Source organism: Mesoplodon mirus (genome assembly GCF_964341445.2).
Source record: "Mesoplodon mirus genome assembly, chromosome: 19".
Classification (NCBI taxonomy): domain Eukaryota; kingdom Metazoa; phylum Chordata; class Mammalia; order Artiodactyla; family Ziphiidae; genus Mesoplodon; species Mesoplodon mirus.
In genome coordinates, this window is record NC_138995.1 from 16,386,903 (window position 1) to 16,403,075 (window position 16,173).

Genomic DNA, 16,173 nt, shown 5'->3' on the forward strand with positions numbered 1-16,173 from the left:
CAAGAATTCTGCCTTTATGTCAAGCTTAGACCTGGCAGGCTGGTGTGTCAAATGTTGAATTGCCCTGAATCTTTGTGACTGATGACTATTGAAATCTCACTTACTGTCTATGTGCGGTTTAACTGAATTTTGTGCACCATGGATAGTCTTCCTTCTGTCATTTGCCCCTGGGGGACTCTTAGGGCCCTGACGATCTTGCTGGCATGGAATGTCCAATCCTCCGTGGATTTATAAAATCTCAGAGAATGTACCATACAAGGACAGAGTGAGTATAGACACCAGCATTTAACTTCCTCTCCTGGTCGTCAACCTTTCAGCTCAGAATGAGGGCGGAACACCAGCCAGAATGCTGAGCCTGTTTTACCGTTTTCATATCCCTTTCTTTTAAGGCAGAGTGCCTCAGGGTCTTTTTAACAATGGTGTCTTAATAAATTATTTAAAAAAGGAAATAGAGCCCCAGGTCCATCTGCGGTGCATATTATGACCAACTGAAGGTACCAGAGCTTTGCTGGGGAGCAGAGGTGGAGAAACTGGAGAGGTGGTGGCTGCACAGTCATCTATTTGAAAGGTCTTCCTTAAGGCCTTACTGGTATATGCAGGTAAATCTAGTCAATGACAGGAAACGGGTCCTCTCTGTATTTGGTCAGTAAAACATCAACACGACATGACCCCGTTCTGCAAAACATTAATAGCAGCCAACATTTTTGAGAGTCTAAAGTGTGTGTTATGGATCTGGTGTGGATTAACTCAATCTTCACAAAATATTGATGAGGTAGGTATTATTCTTAGCCCTGTTTCAGAGATGGGGACAAGGAGATTCAGAGAAATCCTGTGACTTGCCTAAGACCACATAACTAGACATGAACTAAGCTGGGATGAGAGTCCAGAAGCATCTGAATCCTGAGTCCTCATTCAGCCTAAATTATTCTATCCTGCCTCCCAATGAAATATACAGGCAAACCAAATACAATGAAGGTGGAAGTAGGAGGAAACTTGCAATAGAATTAAAGATAAGTGCTCAGAAGAGTAAAACGGGGGCTACTGCTGCAACAGCTATTCCTTATGAAAATATTCCATTTGTTTCCTTATTGGAATAGACTAATAAAGGGTAGGCTGAAAGCAAACATGAGCTGGCAGATACTTCATCTTTCTGATCTATGCAAAGCCCATCCCAAGTGGACAGTGTGAATCCATGCTGTTTTTCCCTTCTCCTCCTCAGCAAATTAGCACACTGATGGACCACTCTTGGCCTCCTGATATTTGCAAAGCTGCATTAGCTTGTTCCATTCCTCCAGGACTGCTGGTAACAGGTACATTCAGACTTTCCTACCCACCTCTCACTGCATCCCTCCTTCTTGAAATTCACCACATCATGAGTCTGCAAGCAAGCTTATCGTTAAAACAAAACCTTTTCAAAGGGCAGAAGAGGAGGTTTTGCTCTGCTGTTTTGATTTCTAAATTTAAGGGTGATGAACTAGATTCACCTCAGGTGTTTCATTGTGGATTCCACGATTCCTGGTGCTTTTAGGAAGTGGTTGTGCTTCACGCGGTGGGGGGGATGTCAAGGATTTTAGGTGGAGTGGGTGGTGTGGATGAAGTACCTTCCTGCCCTTTCCACCCTCTTGCTTGTGTCGACTACATTTTCGAGTCTCGCTCAATGATGGAGTTGTTTCTTAGCATCTTGTGAGCTTAGCCATTTAATTAAAGCAGTCCATGTTGAATTCATGTCCAGATGCCTTGACCGGTGGAGCCAGGTCCTCACTGGCATGTCAGCAGCTGCTCAAAAAGGAACACGGCCCTTGCATACACTACTCAGGAGAGGAGGCAGTGATTCATTAGCCTGTGATACTGCTCCAGCAGCCACACGCACGTATGGCATGTGGTTGGTGGTGCATAAGCAAGCCAGGCCACGTTAAAAACCCTACAGATAGTCAGAGATAAAAATTAATGACTTTTGCTTTGTGTAATCCTGCATGCATTGGTGGGAAAGGGAGGGGGGGTGGGATTAATGGGCAAATCTAAGTAGGCACCAAGGAACAAAGGCTTTCCCGGCCTTGTTTACATATCGAACGATAAAAAACACAAGTGACAAGACATGGGAAAGGCGAGTGTGAATTTTCGGCACGAGTGAGTTGAAAGATTGCTTGCAGTTTATTATGGATTCCAAATTTCCATATTCATTATTCCAAAACAAACGTCCTCCGTGGGCTCTTGTGGGACTGGCTAGAGCCGTTGTTATTATTCATCTTTCACTGGGGCTGAGGTTGTCATGATTAGGGCTGGGCTGTGCTCACTCTTCATGGCATGTCACAGCTACTCGGGGATATAATGCAAACATTTGACAAGCCTGCAGGAATGTAACAGGGATCAAGTAGGGTCACCCTAAGCAGCCGCTCGAAGAGTAGGAGCTGCACACTTAGGGCAGAAAGGGGAGAGAGAGAGGAGAGAGGCTTGAGCCACCTACTGATGGGCAAGAGAAATAGCCCAGGGGGTCCAGGTAGCAGCTGATGACCAGAAAAGAAAGGAAGAAAGCAAAGTGGAAGCAGTGAATCAACTGGATTTCATAATTAGTCTGGGCAGGTTGAGTGATACAGTTATTGGGGTGTTGTCATCCGGGCTTTGGTGAATATAGATATTAAAGAGGGGATTGATTATGGGTGTGAAGGGTAGAGTATGTTCATTAGTAGATAATGCAAACTGGAGTCAAGCAATGCCTGTGTACGTTAGGAGATAGTCTATTACACGGACTATCACGTGAGGGAATGTGATGGAGACAAATGTCAGTGTTTGGTAGTCAGGAGCTGCCTCGGTTGTTATTTAAGGGCTTTCTTTAAGACACAGACGGCCTGGCTGAATCTTGAAAAGAGGCTGAAGCGGGGAAGAGCTTGCAGGCTCATGGGTAAGTGTGGATAAGTTTAGATGATAAGATCACTGAATAAAGGGGTGGCAAGGGTGCTTGGTATAGGAGAGGGTGGGTCATTATTAAATATTTATGATTGTGATTTGGCAAAGAGGAAGGAGAGAACTAAAAGACAGATACAAGACAACAGGCTTAAGACACCATGGTTTACCCCGTTGTCTGGTTTTGTCCCTTCTGAAAGGAAGAGGAGCGTCAAACCATACTCATTTGTGCCTCCTCCTTTCTCTTCACTTTGGTCTTATTCTGATGAATCTTATACTTCTCTTTTTCTTGCTGATCACAGATGATCTGAGTTATCCTTGATGGGAAAGCCATGGGGAGCATTTGTAGAAAGGGCATACCAAGAGCAGAACACACGCAAGAGAGATGACTGCAAAGAACGTGCTCGGCATCCTCCAGTGTGACAAGAGGATGCTTTGAGCTGAGCCATCCCCGGCCTTTTGCCTGGAGTCCTTTGTTCTCCTGTTGCCACAGAATAAAACCACACTCTCTAGCCTGTACAGAGGGCGCATCCACCACTTTATTCTCACAAGTGTCATGATCTACCCACGAGATGTGGTTATAGGAGTAATTCTCCAACTTGCATCCGTGGTGGGAATACCTAGAAGTCTTGGCACTTTGTGTGGAAGAACATGGACTGTTGACACAGTGTATTAGACTTAACAAATATGCCCTGTAAACATCTGCTGCATTTACAGTGATCTGACACTGAGGCTATGAAGGGAAGATGTCAAAATGTAAGAACAATATGGGAAGGGAGATTTTTAATCATGACATTTCTATTTAATAACTTGTATCTGGGAGTTGGGAAAAGACTGACGTAACTAAATCTCAGCAGCAGCACCCTTGATCTGGAAGAGAGAAACCAGGGACACATGGGAGTGGAGTTGGTGAATCAGTGGTTAAAAGTACCACATCGTACACCAGAAGAAAAAAAAGGCAGGAGTAAGCGATGAAATCTGAAATTCCCTTAGCCGTGTGCAACTCTTTGTCTTACAGTAAGCAGCTTAGGACAAGATGCATTTTATGGGGCCTGAGCAGTCAAAAATGTATATTGATTTTCACAAATTCATTCCCAAAGAAGGGCTGCTGGGGAGACATTTCCAGTAGCTAGTATCCTGAAGAAGTTGGCTATGTAATAAAGTCAGATGATACAAATGGAATTTGGGGAAAATTGGAGCTATTAAATAAGTAGAAAGTCATTTTCAGCCTATAGGGGTTATATACAGGAACTGTATATGGGCAGAAAGAAACTATACAACCAACTCTTTATCTACTATCAAAGGACAGGAAAGAGCCCAAACCTGTTCATGAGTGATTAAGTCACTTAGATAATATTGTACAGCCCTAAGGCTGCCCTTTCTTCCCATGAGGACGAACCAGGACACTTAGCTTGTCCATTCCCACTGGCTGCAAATGATCTGGAGTATCTGAAGTCAAAAGGATTGTATGCCTTCCCAGTCATGCTGGCCTCCAGTTAAACTAACACCCAGAGAAAAATTTACTAACTTTTTTTTTTTTGCCTCTTTCAACTTTCTTTACCCAACAAACCTTCTCTGACGTTTTCTCAAAACCTTTATCTGTTTAGGAGGAGAAACTAAATCCTTTGCTGGTGTTTAAGAATATAACTCTACAGGATATGTAATAGACCATGTGACCAGCAAACATTTGTTTTGACCTGGGACTAATCAAAACCACACACAAAGGTGATGAGGCAGTGGTATTGAGTGTGTAGCAACCTCTTTCCATGAAGGGCTCTCAGAGCCCTCGAGATAGTCAATGAAGAATATATTCTATGCAGCAAGAGTGGTCACAAAGGCTTTCACAATTTCCAAAAGGGAAACTGAGGCATAGTGAAGGTCAGTGATTCTCCAGAGGCCAAATTCACAACAAATCTAGAAATAAATCCATGGTTGCTATCTTGTAGCTTCTTCCTTTCTTCCTCTCTTCCTTCCTCTCTCTCTCCCTTCCTCCCTCCATATTTGTTTGCTACATATTTTTAGAGGATAAAGGGATTAGGTATACGTGTATGGTACCTACTGGTGTCCTAATCATGGTCTTATTTTTGGACTATTCATTTGAAGGTAGGGTATAGGATGAGTTGAGAAGAGCAATAATGAAGGTGTATGTGTGGGGGAGTAGTCAAGGGTCTTTGGATTTTCCGGGGGTAACAAGGGCCCTGAACCGGGGATGGAAAAGGAGAGGATGGATGAGAGAGCTGCTTAAAACAGAAACAGTAATACTTGGATGCGGGATGAGAGAGATCAGGGGGTCAAAGAAGGTATTGATGAAAAGTGATGGTACCTTTACAAGAAAGAAGGTAAACCAGAGGAGGGGCAGGTTAAGGACAGGTTGCTAACTTCCACCTTCTATCTCGGGAGTTTAAGGTCCTGACTCCCACGTAGGTAGAAATGTTTAGTAGGTGAAGCCTGCAATAAATTAAGTCTGGAGGTGCTGATCTGAGGATGGAGGATGCACACAGAAATGAACAGGGGGAAAGGGCCAGGATGAAACCAGAGAGAGTTCTCTGGTGCTCTGAAGGTAGAAGGGGGAAGCAGAGCCAGGCTAACACGAAAGGCAGCAGACGCAGGAGAGGGTTAAGAAAGCAGGGGGGCCAGGGAGAGGATCGGCTTCATGGCTCCCTCTGTGCTGAGGAGAAACCACCCAGGATAAGAAGGGAGAAGAGGCTGTTGAATTTGTTGACCGGTGGGAGGGACAGAGGACAGACCGCAGGGGGTTACGTAGTGAGGGGATGGTGAGGGCGGAAAGACAGAGAGGGCAAAAAACTCATTAACAACCCCAAACGTGGAGGGCAAACAGAATAATACACTTAAAGGCAAGGGTGAAATACAGTCCTGCCTCTAGGAGACCACTTCAGTTCTTGGTACTGAAGGCAGTGGGACTTGGCTGTCAACTTCCTGTCCCCTTGAGCCCCGAGGGTGGCAGAGAGCCCATTGTTTGGCCTGCTCCTCAAAGGCCCGCCAGCCGAGTGGCCACTCACAGTTGCTTTCCTTTGTGCTCGGAGAGATTAGAAACAAGTTGCTTCAAACTCAAGAGGCTGCGAGACAGAAGCAAGGGGCAAGTGGAAAGGTTTCAGAGTTGCCGCCAAGTTTGAATCTGGCCTCTCCTCCTCTCGGTCCTGTGATCTTCCATTAAATTGGATAAGGGGATCCCTTCTCCTGCTTTTCTTTCTCATTCCTTTCTGGAAGATGAATGCTTTCTGAATCTGCTTGACATAAGAACCCTCTTTGTTCTACCCTAATGTTGATGGCTTGTTTTGTTCCTGAGTTTGGCTGCTTCTCACAAAGGAATGAAAAAAAACATTCCCCGAACTAAACTGAACTCTCTATTCACAGTAAAGCTTAAAACATTTAAAGGTAAATTCAATTAGCAAATGTGGAACCAATTATTATGTGACAAAACCATGGTTTTAAACATCCCAAATGTGATTATTTTTCAGAAAGACCAAGAAATATATCACGTGTTTCATTTTCCTAGGTTAACAAGGTAAATTTAAGTAAGAAAAGTGTGCCAAACTATCGCAGGGATAACAGTAATAATAATAATATTTACGGAGTGTTATGTACCGAGGAGCCAGTTTCAGTTTCAGAATACTTTGTGGCCATTGCTAACTTTACAGTTAAAGTGATGAAAACAAACTCAACTGCAATTCTGACAGTTATTCCTACTGCTGGTTGCCAGTGAAGCCTCATGATCAGGGTATTGATTGCATTTGTTCTGACTAAATTTCATGCCCTTATTATGATAATGTCCCCAAATAGACCAAAGGTTTGGCCATTTGAGTCTCCCAGTAGCTGAGCTCAATGTCATGTGCTTTTGCAAATGTCTTAAAATGTTTGCAGGGAGATCAGCTCGGTGCTTTGTGACCACCTAGAGGGGTGGGATAGGGAGGGTGGGAGGGAGACGCAAAAGGGAGGGGATATGGGGATATACGTATGCATATAGCTGATTCACTTTGTTATACAGCAGAAACTAACACACCATTGTAAAGCAATTATACTCCAATAAAGATGTTAAAAAAAAATGTTTGGATCTCATTTCTACCGACGGTGCACTGCGGACCCCCTTTACTTCCAACTCAGTGGCCGGTGCTGCCTCCAGCCATGGGCAGCCGTGTAAGCACTCTGAGTTGTTTTAATAGCTGGAGATGGCTCTACACTGGTCCACACCCTTACACCCAGTAGTCCCATGGGGCCCACCTATGCACATTTGCAGGGGATGTTGGAGGTCTTGGCAGGCGGTGGGAGAGAGTTGGGGAACTAACCCTATTTACCTACTAAGCACTCATGGGCATTAGTTATCTCATTTAACCCTCCTAACAAGTCTAGGTCTAAAACCTCTCACCCACTACAGACAAATCCACTTTTCACCATCTTGCTGATGGCATCTCCTCCACTCTCAAGGGTCACCAGCCCTCAACAAATATAAAATGGCCACAACTTCAAATTTCATTCTTGTCATGCCTCTCCTCTCCTGTACCCCAGACCTCCACTGTCCCGTCTCTGTCACTCACGGAAAGATGAGGGAGGCCCATAAGGTTTCCTGTCTGACTACCCTCTTAGCACCACCTAAGTGAGATCCCAAGAATGAGGCGTAATTCAGAACTTTCCCTTAAAAGACCATAATGCTTAATACCTTCATGTTTTACACCCCCGTTTACTTCAGTTTACTTATAAGTCTGAGACTTCAAATCACCCACATATTCCCAGATGCTTGTCCCCCATGGCTGTGTGTTCCTAATCTGACTCAATCTTCTGTCCATCCCGAAACCCCTCAAATCCTTATGCCACATTCTCTGGAACTCATGGTCTGTTGTTACCCAAATCCCCTGTCACCTGAACCTCTCTCTCCTCTAAATGTTTCCTTTACCATTTGGCATCAGGATCCTCTAGAGGTCACTGCTTCCCCTGCAGTCCCCTTAAGTGGTGACTTTTTTCCTTCCACATCCCCTATAACATAGAGCCAGGAGGTTGATGGATGTCTTCATCGCCCCTCACCGCTGTTCCCAGGCTACTTTTATTTTCTCCTCCAAAACCTCCTCTGAGGCACGTGCCAATGCACTGTACCATCCAACAACCCTACTCATCACACTCACAGATCACTTTGCAGCTGCTGATTCACTGAGTCTTTTCATGCCTGGCTCCCTGTCTTTGTTCCCATCACTCCCTGGCATTATTCTTAATGGCTTCCATATCCACACAGACATTCCTTCCAATACGTTGGCCGATCAGTTGTTTGATGGGTTCACTTCTAATGCTCTTTTCCTCTATCCCACTTATGTCACCACTCTCATGTCATACCCTAGACCTTGTCATTACCAGCAACTTCATCACTTCTAAAAATCTCTTTGAAGCATCCCACTCCTTTTCACCTTCTGTCTTCCCACCTCGCTCTTTCTAGTATTCCAACTTCAACAAATCTTCAACCCCTTTTGGGGGGCTCCCAAGCCCTTTTCTATGCCCATCACCTGCCTCATGTTTCACTTCCCTTGTTACTCACTTTAGTTTCCAAGGTTTATAACTAAAACTCTTCTCTTGTGCATACCCTCAGCCTTCTTGCAAACCTCGTATCTTCCACTGTCCTTGCTTGTCAAGACCCTAACTCTGTTAACCTAAAATTACAAAAAAAACCCCAACAACAACAACAACAAAACCTTACCTGCAGAAGAACAGCAGAATGTGCTGAAGGAAACAATACAGCCAGGTTGACTGTCCTGACTTAAAATGTATGAGTGTACACAGACCTCAGCACTACCCAGCAATCCCACTATACTTTGCTAATCAGTTCCCACACCCAGCCTCCAAAATGATGGCTTCATACCCTCTCCTCTCTCTTTGAGCTTCTGGCAACCCGTCTTCCGTCCTAACTCTCAGCTTGCCTATAATTTCACTAAGAATATAGAAACCATAAGAACTTCCTCATTCTTCTATTGCCAAATCTATGAATTTTGCACTTCCATCTTTTGTTCTGTGTCCCCCATTAAATGGACAAAAGGTACAAGCTCCTATTCAACCCAATGTCCCCACTTGTACGCTCCATCCCACCCCCTCTCCCCTACTTACTAATCATTATATTATTTGGATCATTATTTTCAGCAGACAAACATTCTATAAGGTGTCCCTTCTTTAACAATAGCCCTTCTTAGACTCCACATCCACTCTCCCCTGACAAATATCATTCTGTTTTCCAGTTCCTCTCTATTGCAAATATCTAGAGAGTGGTGTCTATTTTCTGTCTCCATGTCTTATCGTCCATTCTCTCCTCAAGTTTTTTATTCCCCACCACACCACAGAAACCATCTGGCAAGGTCACCAACATTTCTGTCTTGCTAATTTTCTCATCAATTCACTGTCCTCATCTTATGTGGCCTCTTAGCAGCACTGACATAGCTGGTCATCTCCTCTTCTGGGAAACGTTTCTTTCCCATGGCTTCCTGGTAACCACAGTCTTCTGTTTCTCCTCTTACTGGCCCCTCCCTCCAAGTTTCCTTTTCTGGTTTTTTCTTCTGTTTGTTACCTGTAAAAACTGACCATCACAGAACCCAGTCATCAAGTATCTCCTTTTCTCTGTACCCTACTCCCTAAGTGTCTCATTAGGGTCAGGGCTTTAAATGTGTCTGTATACTGGTGACTCCCAAATTTAGACCTCCAGCCTCAGCTTCTCCTTTGGGCTCCAGGCTCCTGTACCCCACTGCCTGCTCAGTCTCTCTACTCTGATGTCTTCTGGGCGTATAAAACTTACCAAATCTAAATCGGAAACCTTGATTCTCAGTGCAAATTCTGCTCCTTCCTTGGACTTAGAAAAGGCAGTCAGCCTTTCTTCCCCATTTCCGTGACACCCTGTGTCTAATTCCTTGGCATCTTCTGTTGCCTCTAATGTCAAAGTTTTTCCAGAATCTGACCACTTCTCACCACCACCACCACATCAGTTCTCTTCCTTTCTTGTCCTCTTACAGTCAATTTTCCACACAGGAGCCAGATAAACTTTAGAAGGTCACCTCTCCAAAGTCAAAACCCAGCACGCTCAAAATATCAAACTCCTTGCCAAGACACGCTCTTCCTGTATCCCTCTATTACACATTCTACTGGTTTCCCCAATTCTCTATTCACTCCAGAGGTCCTGGCCTTAGAGCAGACCCTCAAATGCTCCAGGCTTGTACCTGCCTCAATACCTGTATACTTGCTGTTCTCTCTCCCTGGGACTCTCTTCCCCCAGGTCTTCCCAGGGTCTCCCCGACCCATGACATCATTCAGATCTCTGCTCTAATGTTATCTTCTCTACCAGTCCTTCCCTGATTATCCTTTTGGAAAATACCTTTTCTTACCCTTCCCAGTTCTTTTACCTTAAATAATGTTTCCTTATAGTGCTTATCACTCTCTTCCATTACATCATAAATTAATTGATTTATCTATTCATTGCCTGTCTCTTTGCATCAGACACATGTGCCTGTCTTGTCCTCTGCTATGCCTCCAGCTCTTGGAACATTGCTCAGCTCACAGTTGGTGCTCAATAAATACTTGTGGAATGAATGAATGAATGAATGAATGAATAGATGGAGGTCCCTGGGAACCTCCCAGTTCTCCTTAGTTGCACCAGAGAGACTTTTGGTCAGCCTTTCCTTCCTTGCCTTTACTTTGATTCAGTCACAATCTCTGGTACCATTTCCATTTCTGGAATGGCTTTCATGTCCATCCTTTCTATTTGCTATCACATCCATGCTCCAGGCCCTCATTTATTCTCTAGTTCCTAGAGCCCCTAAGTGGTCTTCTTACCCAAATCTCCCCTGTCTCCAGCCCGCCATGCACACTACTGCCAGAATTATCCTTCTGAAACATGACTGTGTTCTCAGAGCTTCCCCAGTTAGGAGGCTGGGCATGTCATAGGAACTTAAAATATTTTATAGCTAAATAATTAGATGAATCTCACTGAATAAAGATCAAATTCTTCATTTAACACTCAAAATCCTGTAAAACTTGGCTTCCCATAGAGGATCTCTTAACTCCTCCAGATAAGTCTACTAATTCTACTAGATCTGCAACCAGTCTACAGTACCCCAACATCTGATGTATTAGGAGTCAATCACATGCACTTGCCAATAAGTGACTGCTTTGATCTACAAAACAGTCATTTCATACGGCCCAATTCGTTATATGTTTCTTCCTCTGTGATTTTGCTTAAGCCATTCTAAATGCCAGATTATCTTCCTGGGTTATCCAACTTATTCTTCAGAGTCCAATTTAAGTCTCATCTCTTCCAAAGAGACCCCAGAATGGATAGTTTCTCTTCTGCACTCCCACAGCACTTTGCAACTTTTCTTTTTTTTTTTTTTGCATGTTCTCAGTTGCCCTGTAATGACATTGTTTTGCCTACATATCTTTCCTCCCATTGTCTCCTCCAGTCGTGAGTAAACTCTTGGAGGGCAGGATCTTGTCTTGTTTTTCTTTGAGTCTTTCACAGGTTCTACTGCAATGCTTTTCACAGAGCGGTTGTCCACCAGATATTTATTGAATGGACTCAAAATGTTTAATTGTCCCAACCTTGTATTCTACCTTAAAACAGTGTAGAAATAGGTTTACGAAGTCTACGACTATTTCTCTTTTTTTTTAAACAACCACTTCTTAAGCATAAATGTATTTTTCAGTTAGACACTGCGCTATTACACCAAGGAGAGAAAATTCGTTTGGGGTCGGGGTGGGGGACCCTTGTGAGATATATTAACTCCTCAACGACAAAGAATAAGTGGTGTATGATGATCTTCCTCCTGGCCTGTCTAACACCTTTGAGACATGAGCTGACCTACAAGGGCTTATGACTTTGGATATTCCACAGATAAAGCCTCTGTTCTGAGCATCAGCAGCTCCCCATTTTCTCTAAACAATAGGTGAAAGAAGGGAAGCAGCTGATACTTCCACTGATGATGATGATGACAAAATGATAATGGCATTTACATGATTCTGCAGTGCTTGACAAACTCAGCAAATTACTTGTAAAGTCGGCAGGCAGGGCTGTCAATGAGAGTCACCTCTGGGCTGGAAAGCAGCAGCCACATTTGCATGAAAGGAGAGAGCTCATAGCACCTGACAACTCAGAGGGAGGTGTACAGAGAGAGCCCTGCATTCACAGGAACTCACAGAGGAAATGGGCTTAAGTTACAGTAGGGAAGACTGAAGCATAGATATAAGAAAGGACTTCTGGAGGACAAGGGCCTTAGCAAAAGAACAGGTGTGCAGAGGAGGTTATCAAACTTCCTCATAATAAATTAAACAGCAAGGTGTTGGTACCTGAATAAACAGACAGACCACTGGAATAAAGCAGAAAGTCTGGAAAGAGACCCAAGCATATGTGAAAATTTAGTATAACCTGAATATAAAGGTGGCATCAAAAATCACTTGGGCACAAATGATCTTTTTAATAAGTGGTGCTAGGACACGTGGGTAGCCAGTTAAACTTAGTAAAGTTAGACCTATACCTCCAACCACGCACAAGAATATATTCTGAAATGGATCAGAGAGCTGTAAGAAAAAATGAATCCTACAAGTACTGAAAGAAAACATGGGTGAATTCCTGGGTACTGAGAAAGAATTTCTAACTCGAACCAATCTCCAGAGATAATAAGAGAAGTGATTGATAAATTTGATTACATAAAAATATTTGTAAAAGTCTGCATGGAAAAATGCAATACGCAAAGTCAAAAGACAATGAAAAATGGGAGAACACGTTTGCAATATACATCACAGGTAAAAGGCTAATTTTTTTCCAATATACAAAGCCACATTAAAAATTGAGAGGAAAGAGATATAAAACCCAATAGGAAAATGGCAAAGGACATAAACAGACAGTTTGAAACAAATGAATACAAATAGTCTTTAAAAATAAGAAAAAATATTCGACTTCACACATAAGTGAAATGCAAATTAAAACTACATTGAGGGCTTCCCTGGTGGCGCAGTGGTTGAGAATCTGCCTGCTAATGCAGGGCACACGGGGTCCGAGCCCTGGTCTGGGAAGATCCCACATGCCGCAGAGCAACTGGGCCCGTGAGCCACAACTACTGAGCCTGCGCGTCTGGAGCCTATGCTCCGCAAGAAGATAGGCCACGATAGTGAGAGGCCCGCGCACCACGGTGAAGAGTGGCCCCTGCTTGCCGCAACTAGAGAAAGCCCTCGCACAGAAACGAAGACCCAACACAGCCATAAATAAATAAATAAATAAATAAACAAACAAACAAACAAACAAACAAACACCTACATTGAAAAAGTCTGGCAGTTCCTCAAACAAGTAAACATAGAGATGCCATGTGACCTAAGCAATTCCATTCCTACATACATAAACCCAGGAGAAATAAAAACATACGCTCACACAAAAACACAACGCATGAATGTTTGTAGCAGGTTTCTTCTTTTTTTTTTTAATTTTATTTTTTTTATTAGTTTCTGCTTTATAACAAAGTGAATCAGTCATACATATACATCTGTTCCTACATCCCTTCCCTCATGCATCTCCCTCCCTCCCACCCTACCCATCCCACCCCTCCAGGTGGTCACAAAGCACCGAGCTGATCTCCCTGTGCTCTGTGGCTGCTTCCCACTATCTATCTACCTCACATTTGGTAGTGCATATATGTCCATGCCTCTCTTTCGCTTTGTCACAGCTTACCCTTCCCCCTCCCCATATCCTCAAGTCCATTCTCAAGTAGGTCTGTGTCTTTATTCCCGTTTTACCCCTAGGTTCTTCATGACATTTTTTTTAAAAATTCCATATATATGTGTTAGCATATGGTATTTGTCTTTCTCTTTCTGACTTACTTCACTCTGTATGACAGACTCTAGGTCCATCCACCTCACTACAAATAACTCAATTTCATTTCTTTTCATGGCTGAGTAATATTCCATTGTATATATGTGCCACATCTTCTTTATCCATTCATCTGATGATGGACACTTAGGTTGTTTCCAGCTCCGGGCTATTGTGAATAGAGCTGCAATGAACATTTTGGTACATGTCTCTTTTTGAATTATGGTTTTCTCAGGGTGTATGCCTAGTAGTGGGATTGCTGGATCATATGGTAGTTCTATTTGTAGTTTTTTAAGGAACCTCCATACTGTTCTCCATAGTGGCTGTACCAATTCACATTCCCACCAGCAGTGCAAGAGTGTTCCCTTTTCTCCACACCCTCTCCAGCATTTATTGTTTGTAGATTTCTTGATGATGGCCATTCTGACTGGTGTGAGATGATATCTCATTGTAGTTTTGATTTGCATTTCTCTAATGATTAATGATGTTGAGCATTCTTTCATGTGTTTGTTGGCAGTCTGTATATCTTCTGTGGAGAAATGCCTATTTAAGTCTTCTGCCCATTTTTGGATTGGGTTGTTTGTTTTTTTGCTATTGAGCTGCATGAGCTGTTTATAAATTTTGGAGATTAATCCTTTGTCAGTTGCTTCATTTGCAAATATTTTCTCCCATTCTGAGGGTTGTCTTTTGGTCTTCTTTATGGTTTCCTTTGCTGTGCAAAAGCTTTGAAGTTTCATTAGGTCCCATTTGTTTATCTTTGTTTTTATTTCCATTTCTCTAGGAGGTGGGTCCAAAAGGATCTTGCTGTGATTTATGTCATAGAGTGTTCTAGCAGGTTTATTCTTAATGGTCAACTGGTGGAAACAACCCAAGTTCCACCAGCGAATGAATGGATAAACAAAATGGAATATTATTTGACAATATAATGGAATATTATTTGGTCACAAAAAGAAATGAAATACTGATAAATCCCATGACATAGATGGACCTTGAAAACATGCTAAATGAAAGAAGCCAGTCACAAAGGCCACATATAGTATGACACCACTTATATGAAATGTCCAAAACAGGCAATTCTAAGGACAGGAAGTAGATTAATTGTTACGTAGGGCTGGGGGAAGAGCAAGCTAGGATGGTGACAGCTGAAGGGTACTGGGTTTCTCAAATTGTGGTGATGGTTGCAGGTATCTGTGAATATACTAAAATCCATTGAATTGTGCACTTTAAGTGGGTAAACTGTATGGTATGTGAATAATCTCTCAATAAAGTTGTTTTTGAAAATGATGTTGAAAAATTTGCCACCTATCAGACTGGTAAATCTTAGAAAGCTTGATACATTTTGCTGGTGAGCTGTGGGACAACAGGCATCCTCATGACTTGTTAGAGGGAATACAAATTGGCACAGCAGTTAAGGAGGGAGATTTGCAATATCTAACACAACTATATATCTGTATACCTAGTGACCCAGGAGTCTCACTTCTAGGAATTTACCCTGATGATACCTGTCCAACTCTATGAACACACACACATACAAACTTATATCTTGAAGCATTGTTTGTAATTGCAAGATACTGGAAACAATCTAAATGCCCACAAATAGAGAACTGGTTGGAGATTCTGTGATACAGTCATACAGTGCAGTACTATTCAGTAAAAAACAAGTAAGAAAGAACTCCACAAGCTGATGGGGAGTGATTTCCAGAATGCATTGATAAGGGGGAAAAGCAAAGTGCAAAAGATCATTTACAGTAGGCTCTCTTTTTCATGAGAAAGAAGAGGAACTAAACTGTACATATATTTACTTATTTTAGCAAAAAGAGACATTGGGAAGAAAATCAGAAATGGAGATCGGGTCCCTGCATGGGGTGGGTGGGCACAGGGAGAAAGGGTTAGGAGGGGCAGTGACTCTGCTCTGAATGTGCTTCCTTATTTAGTTTTGACTTTTATAATTATATTCATTTTTTTATATACTCAAAAACATCCACGTGGATGGGGAGAAGGCCCCGAACAGAATCAAACTGTGTTTCCAATGAATAGCATAACCACAATGAATGAAGGCTGGAGGGACAATTATTCCAAGTAACTTTTGAAGACAGTGTTTTTCTACGTACCCTCAGTCTAAAGACAAAAAGAAGTGTTGAGAAATATTGAACTCTAGTTAGTAGTTTTGCTTTGCACAATGGTATGCATGAACACTTCGAAAACTACTTTCTACACATACTAGGAATGAGCAAAGATTAAATACATTGAGAAAAATGGGAGCTAGATGTCTCACTATTGGAGAAGTAGGGTTTTTTTTTTCCAAAAATACAAAAGAGGAAGCCTAAAATGATATAGGACTCGAATTGAAAGTATTAGTATGTTTCAAAAATAGATATAGATCCTAGCTGTGTCCACTGAGGGGACCTAGAAATAATGACATCCTAATAGTCCTGATG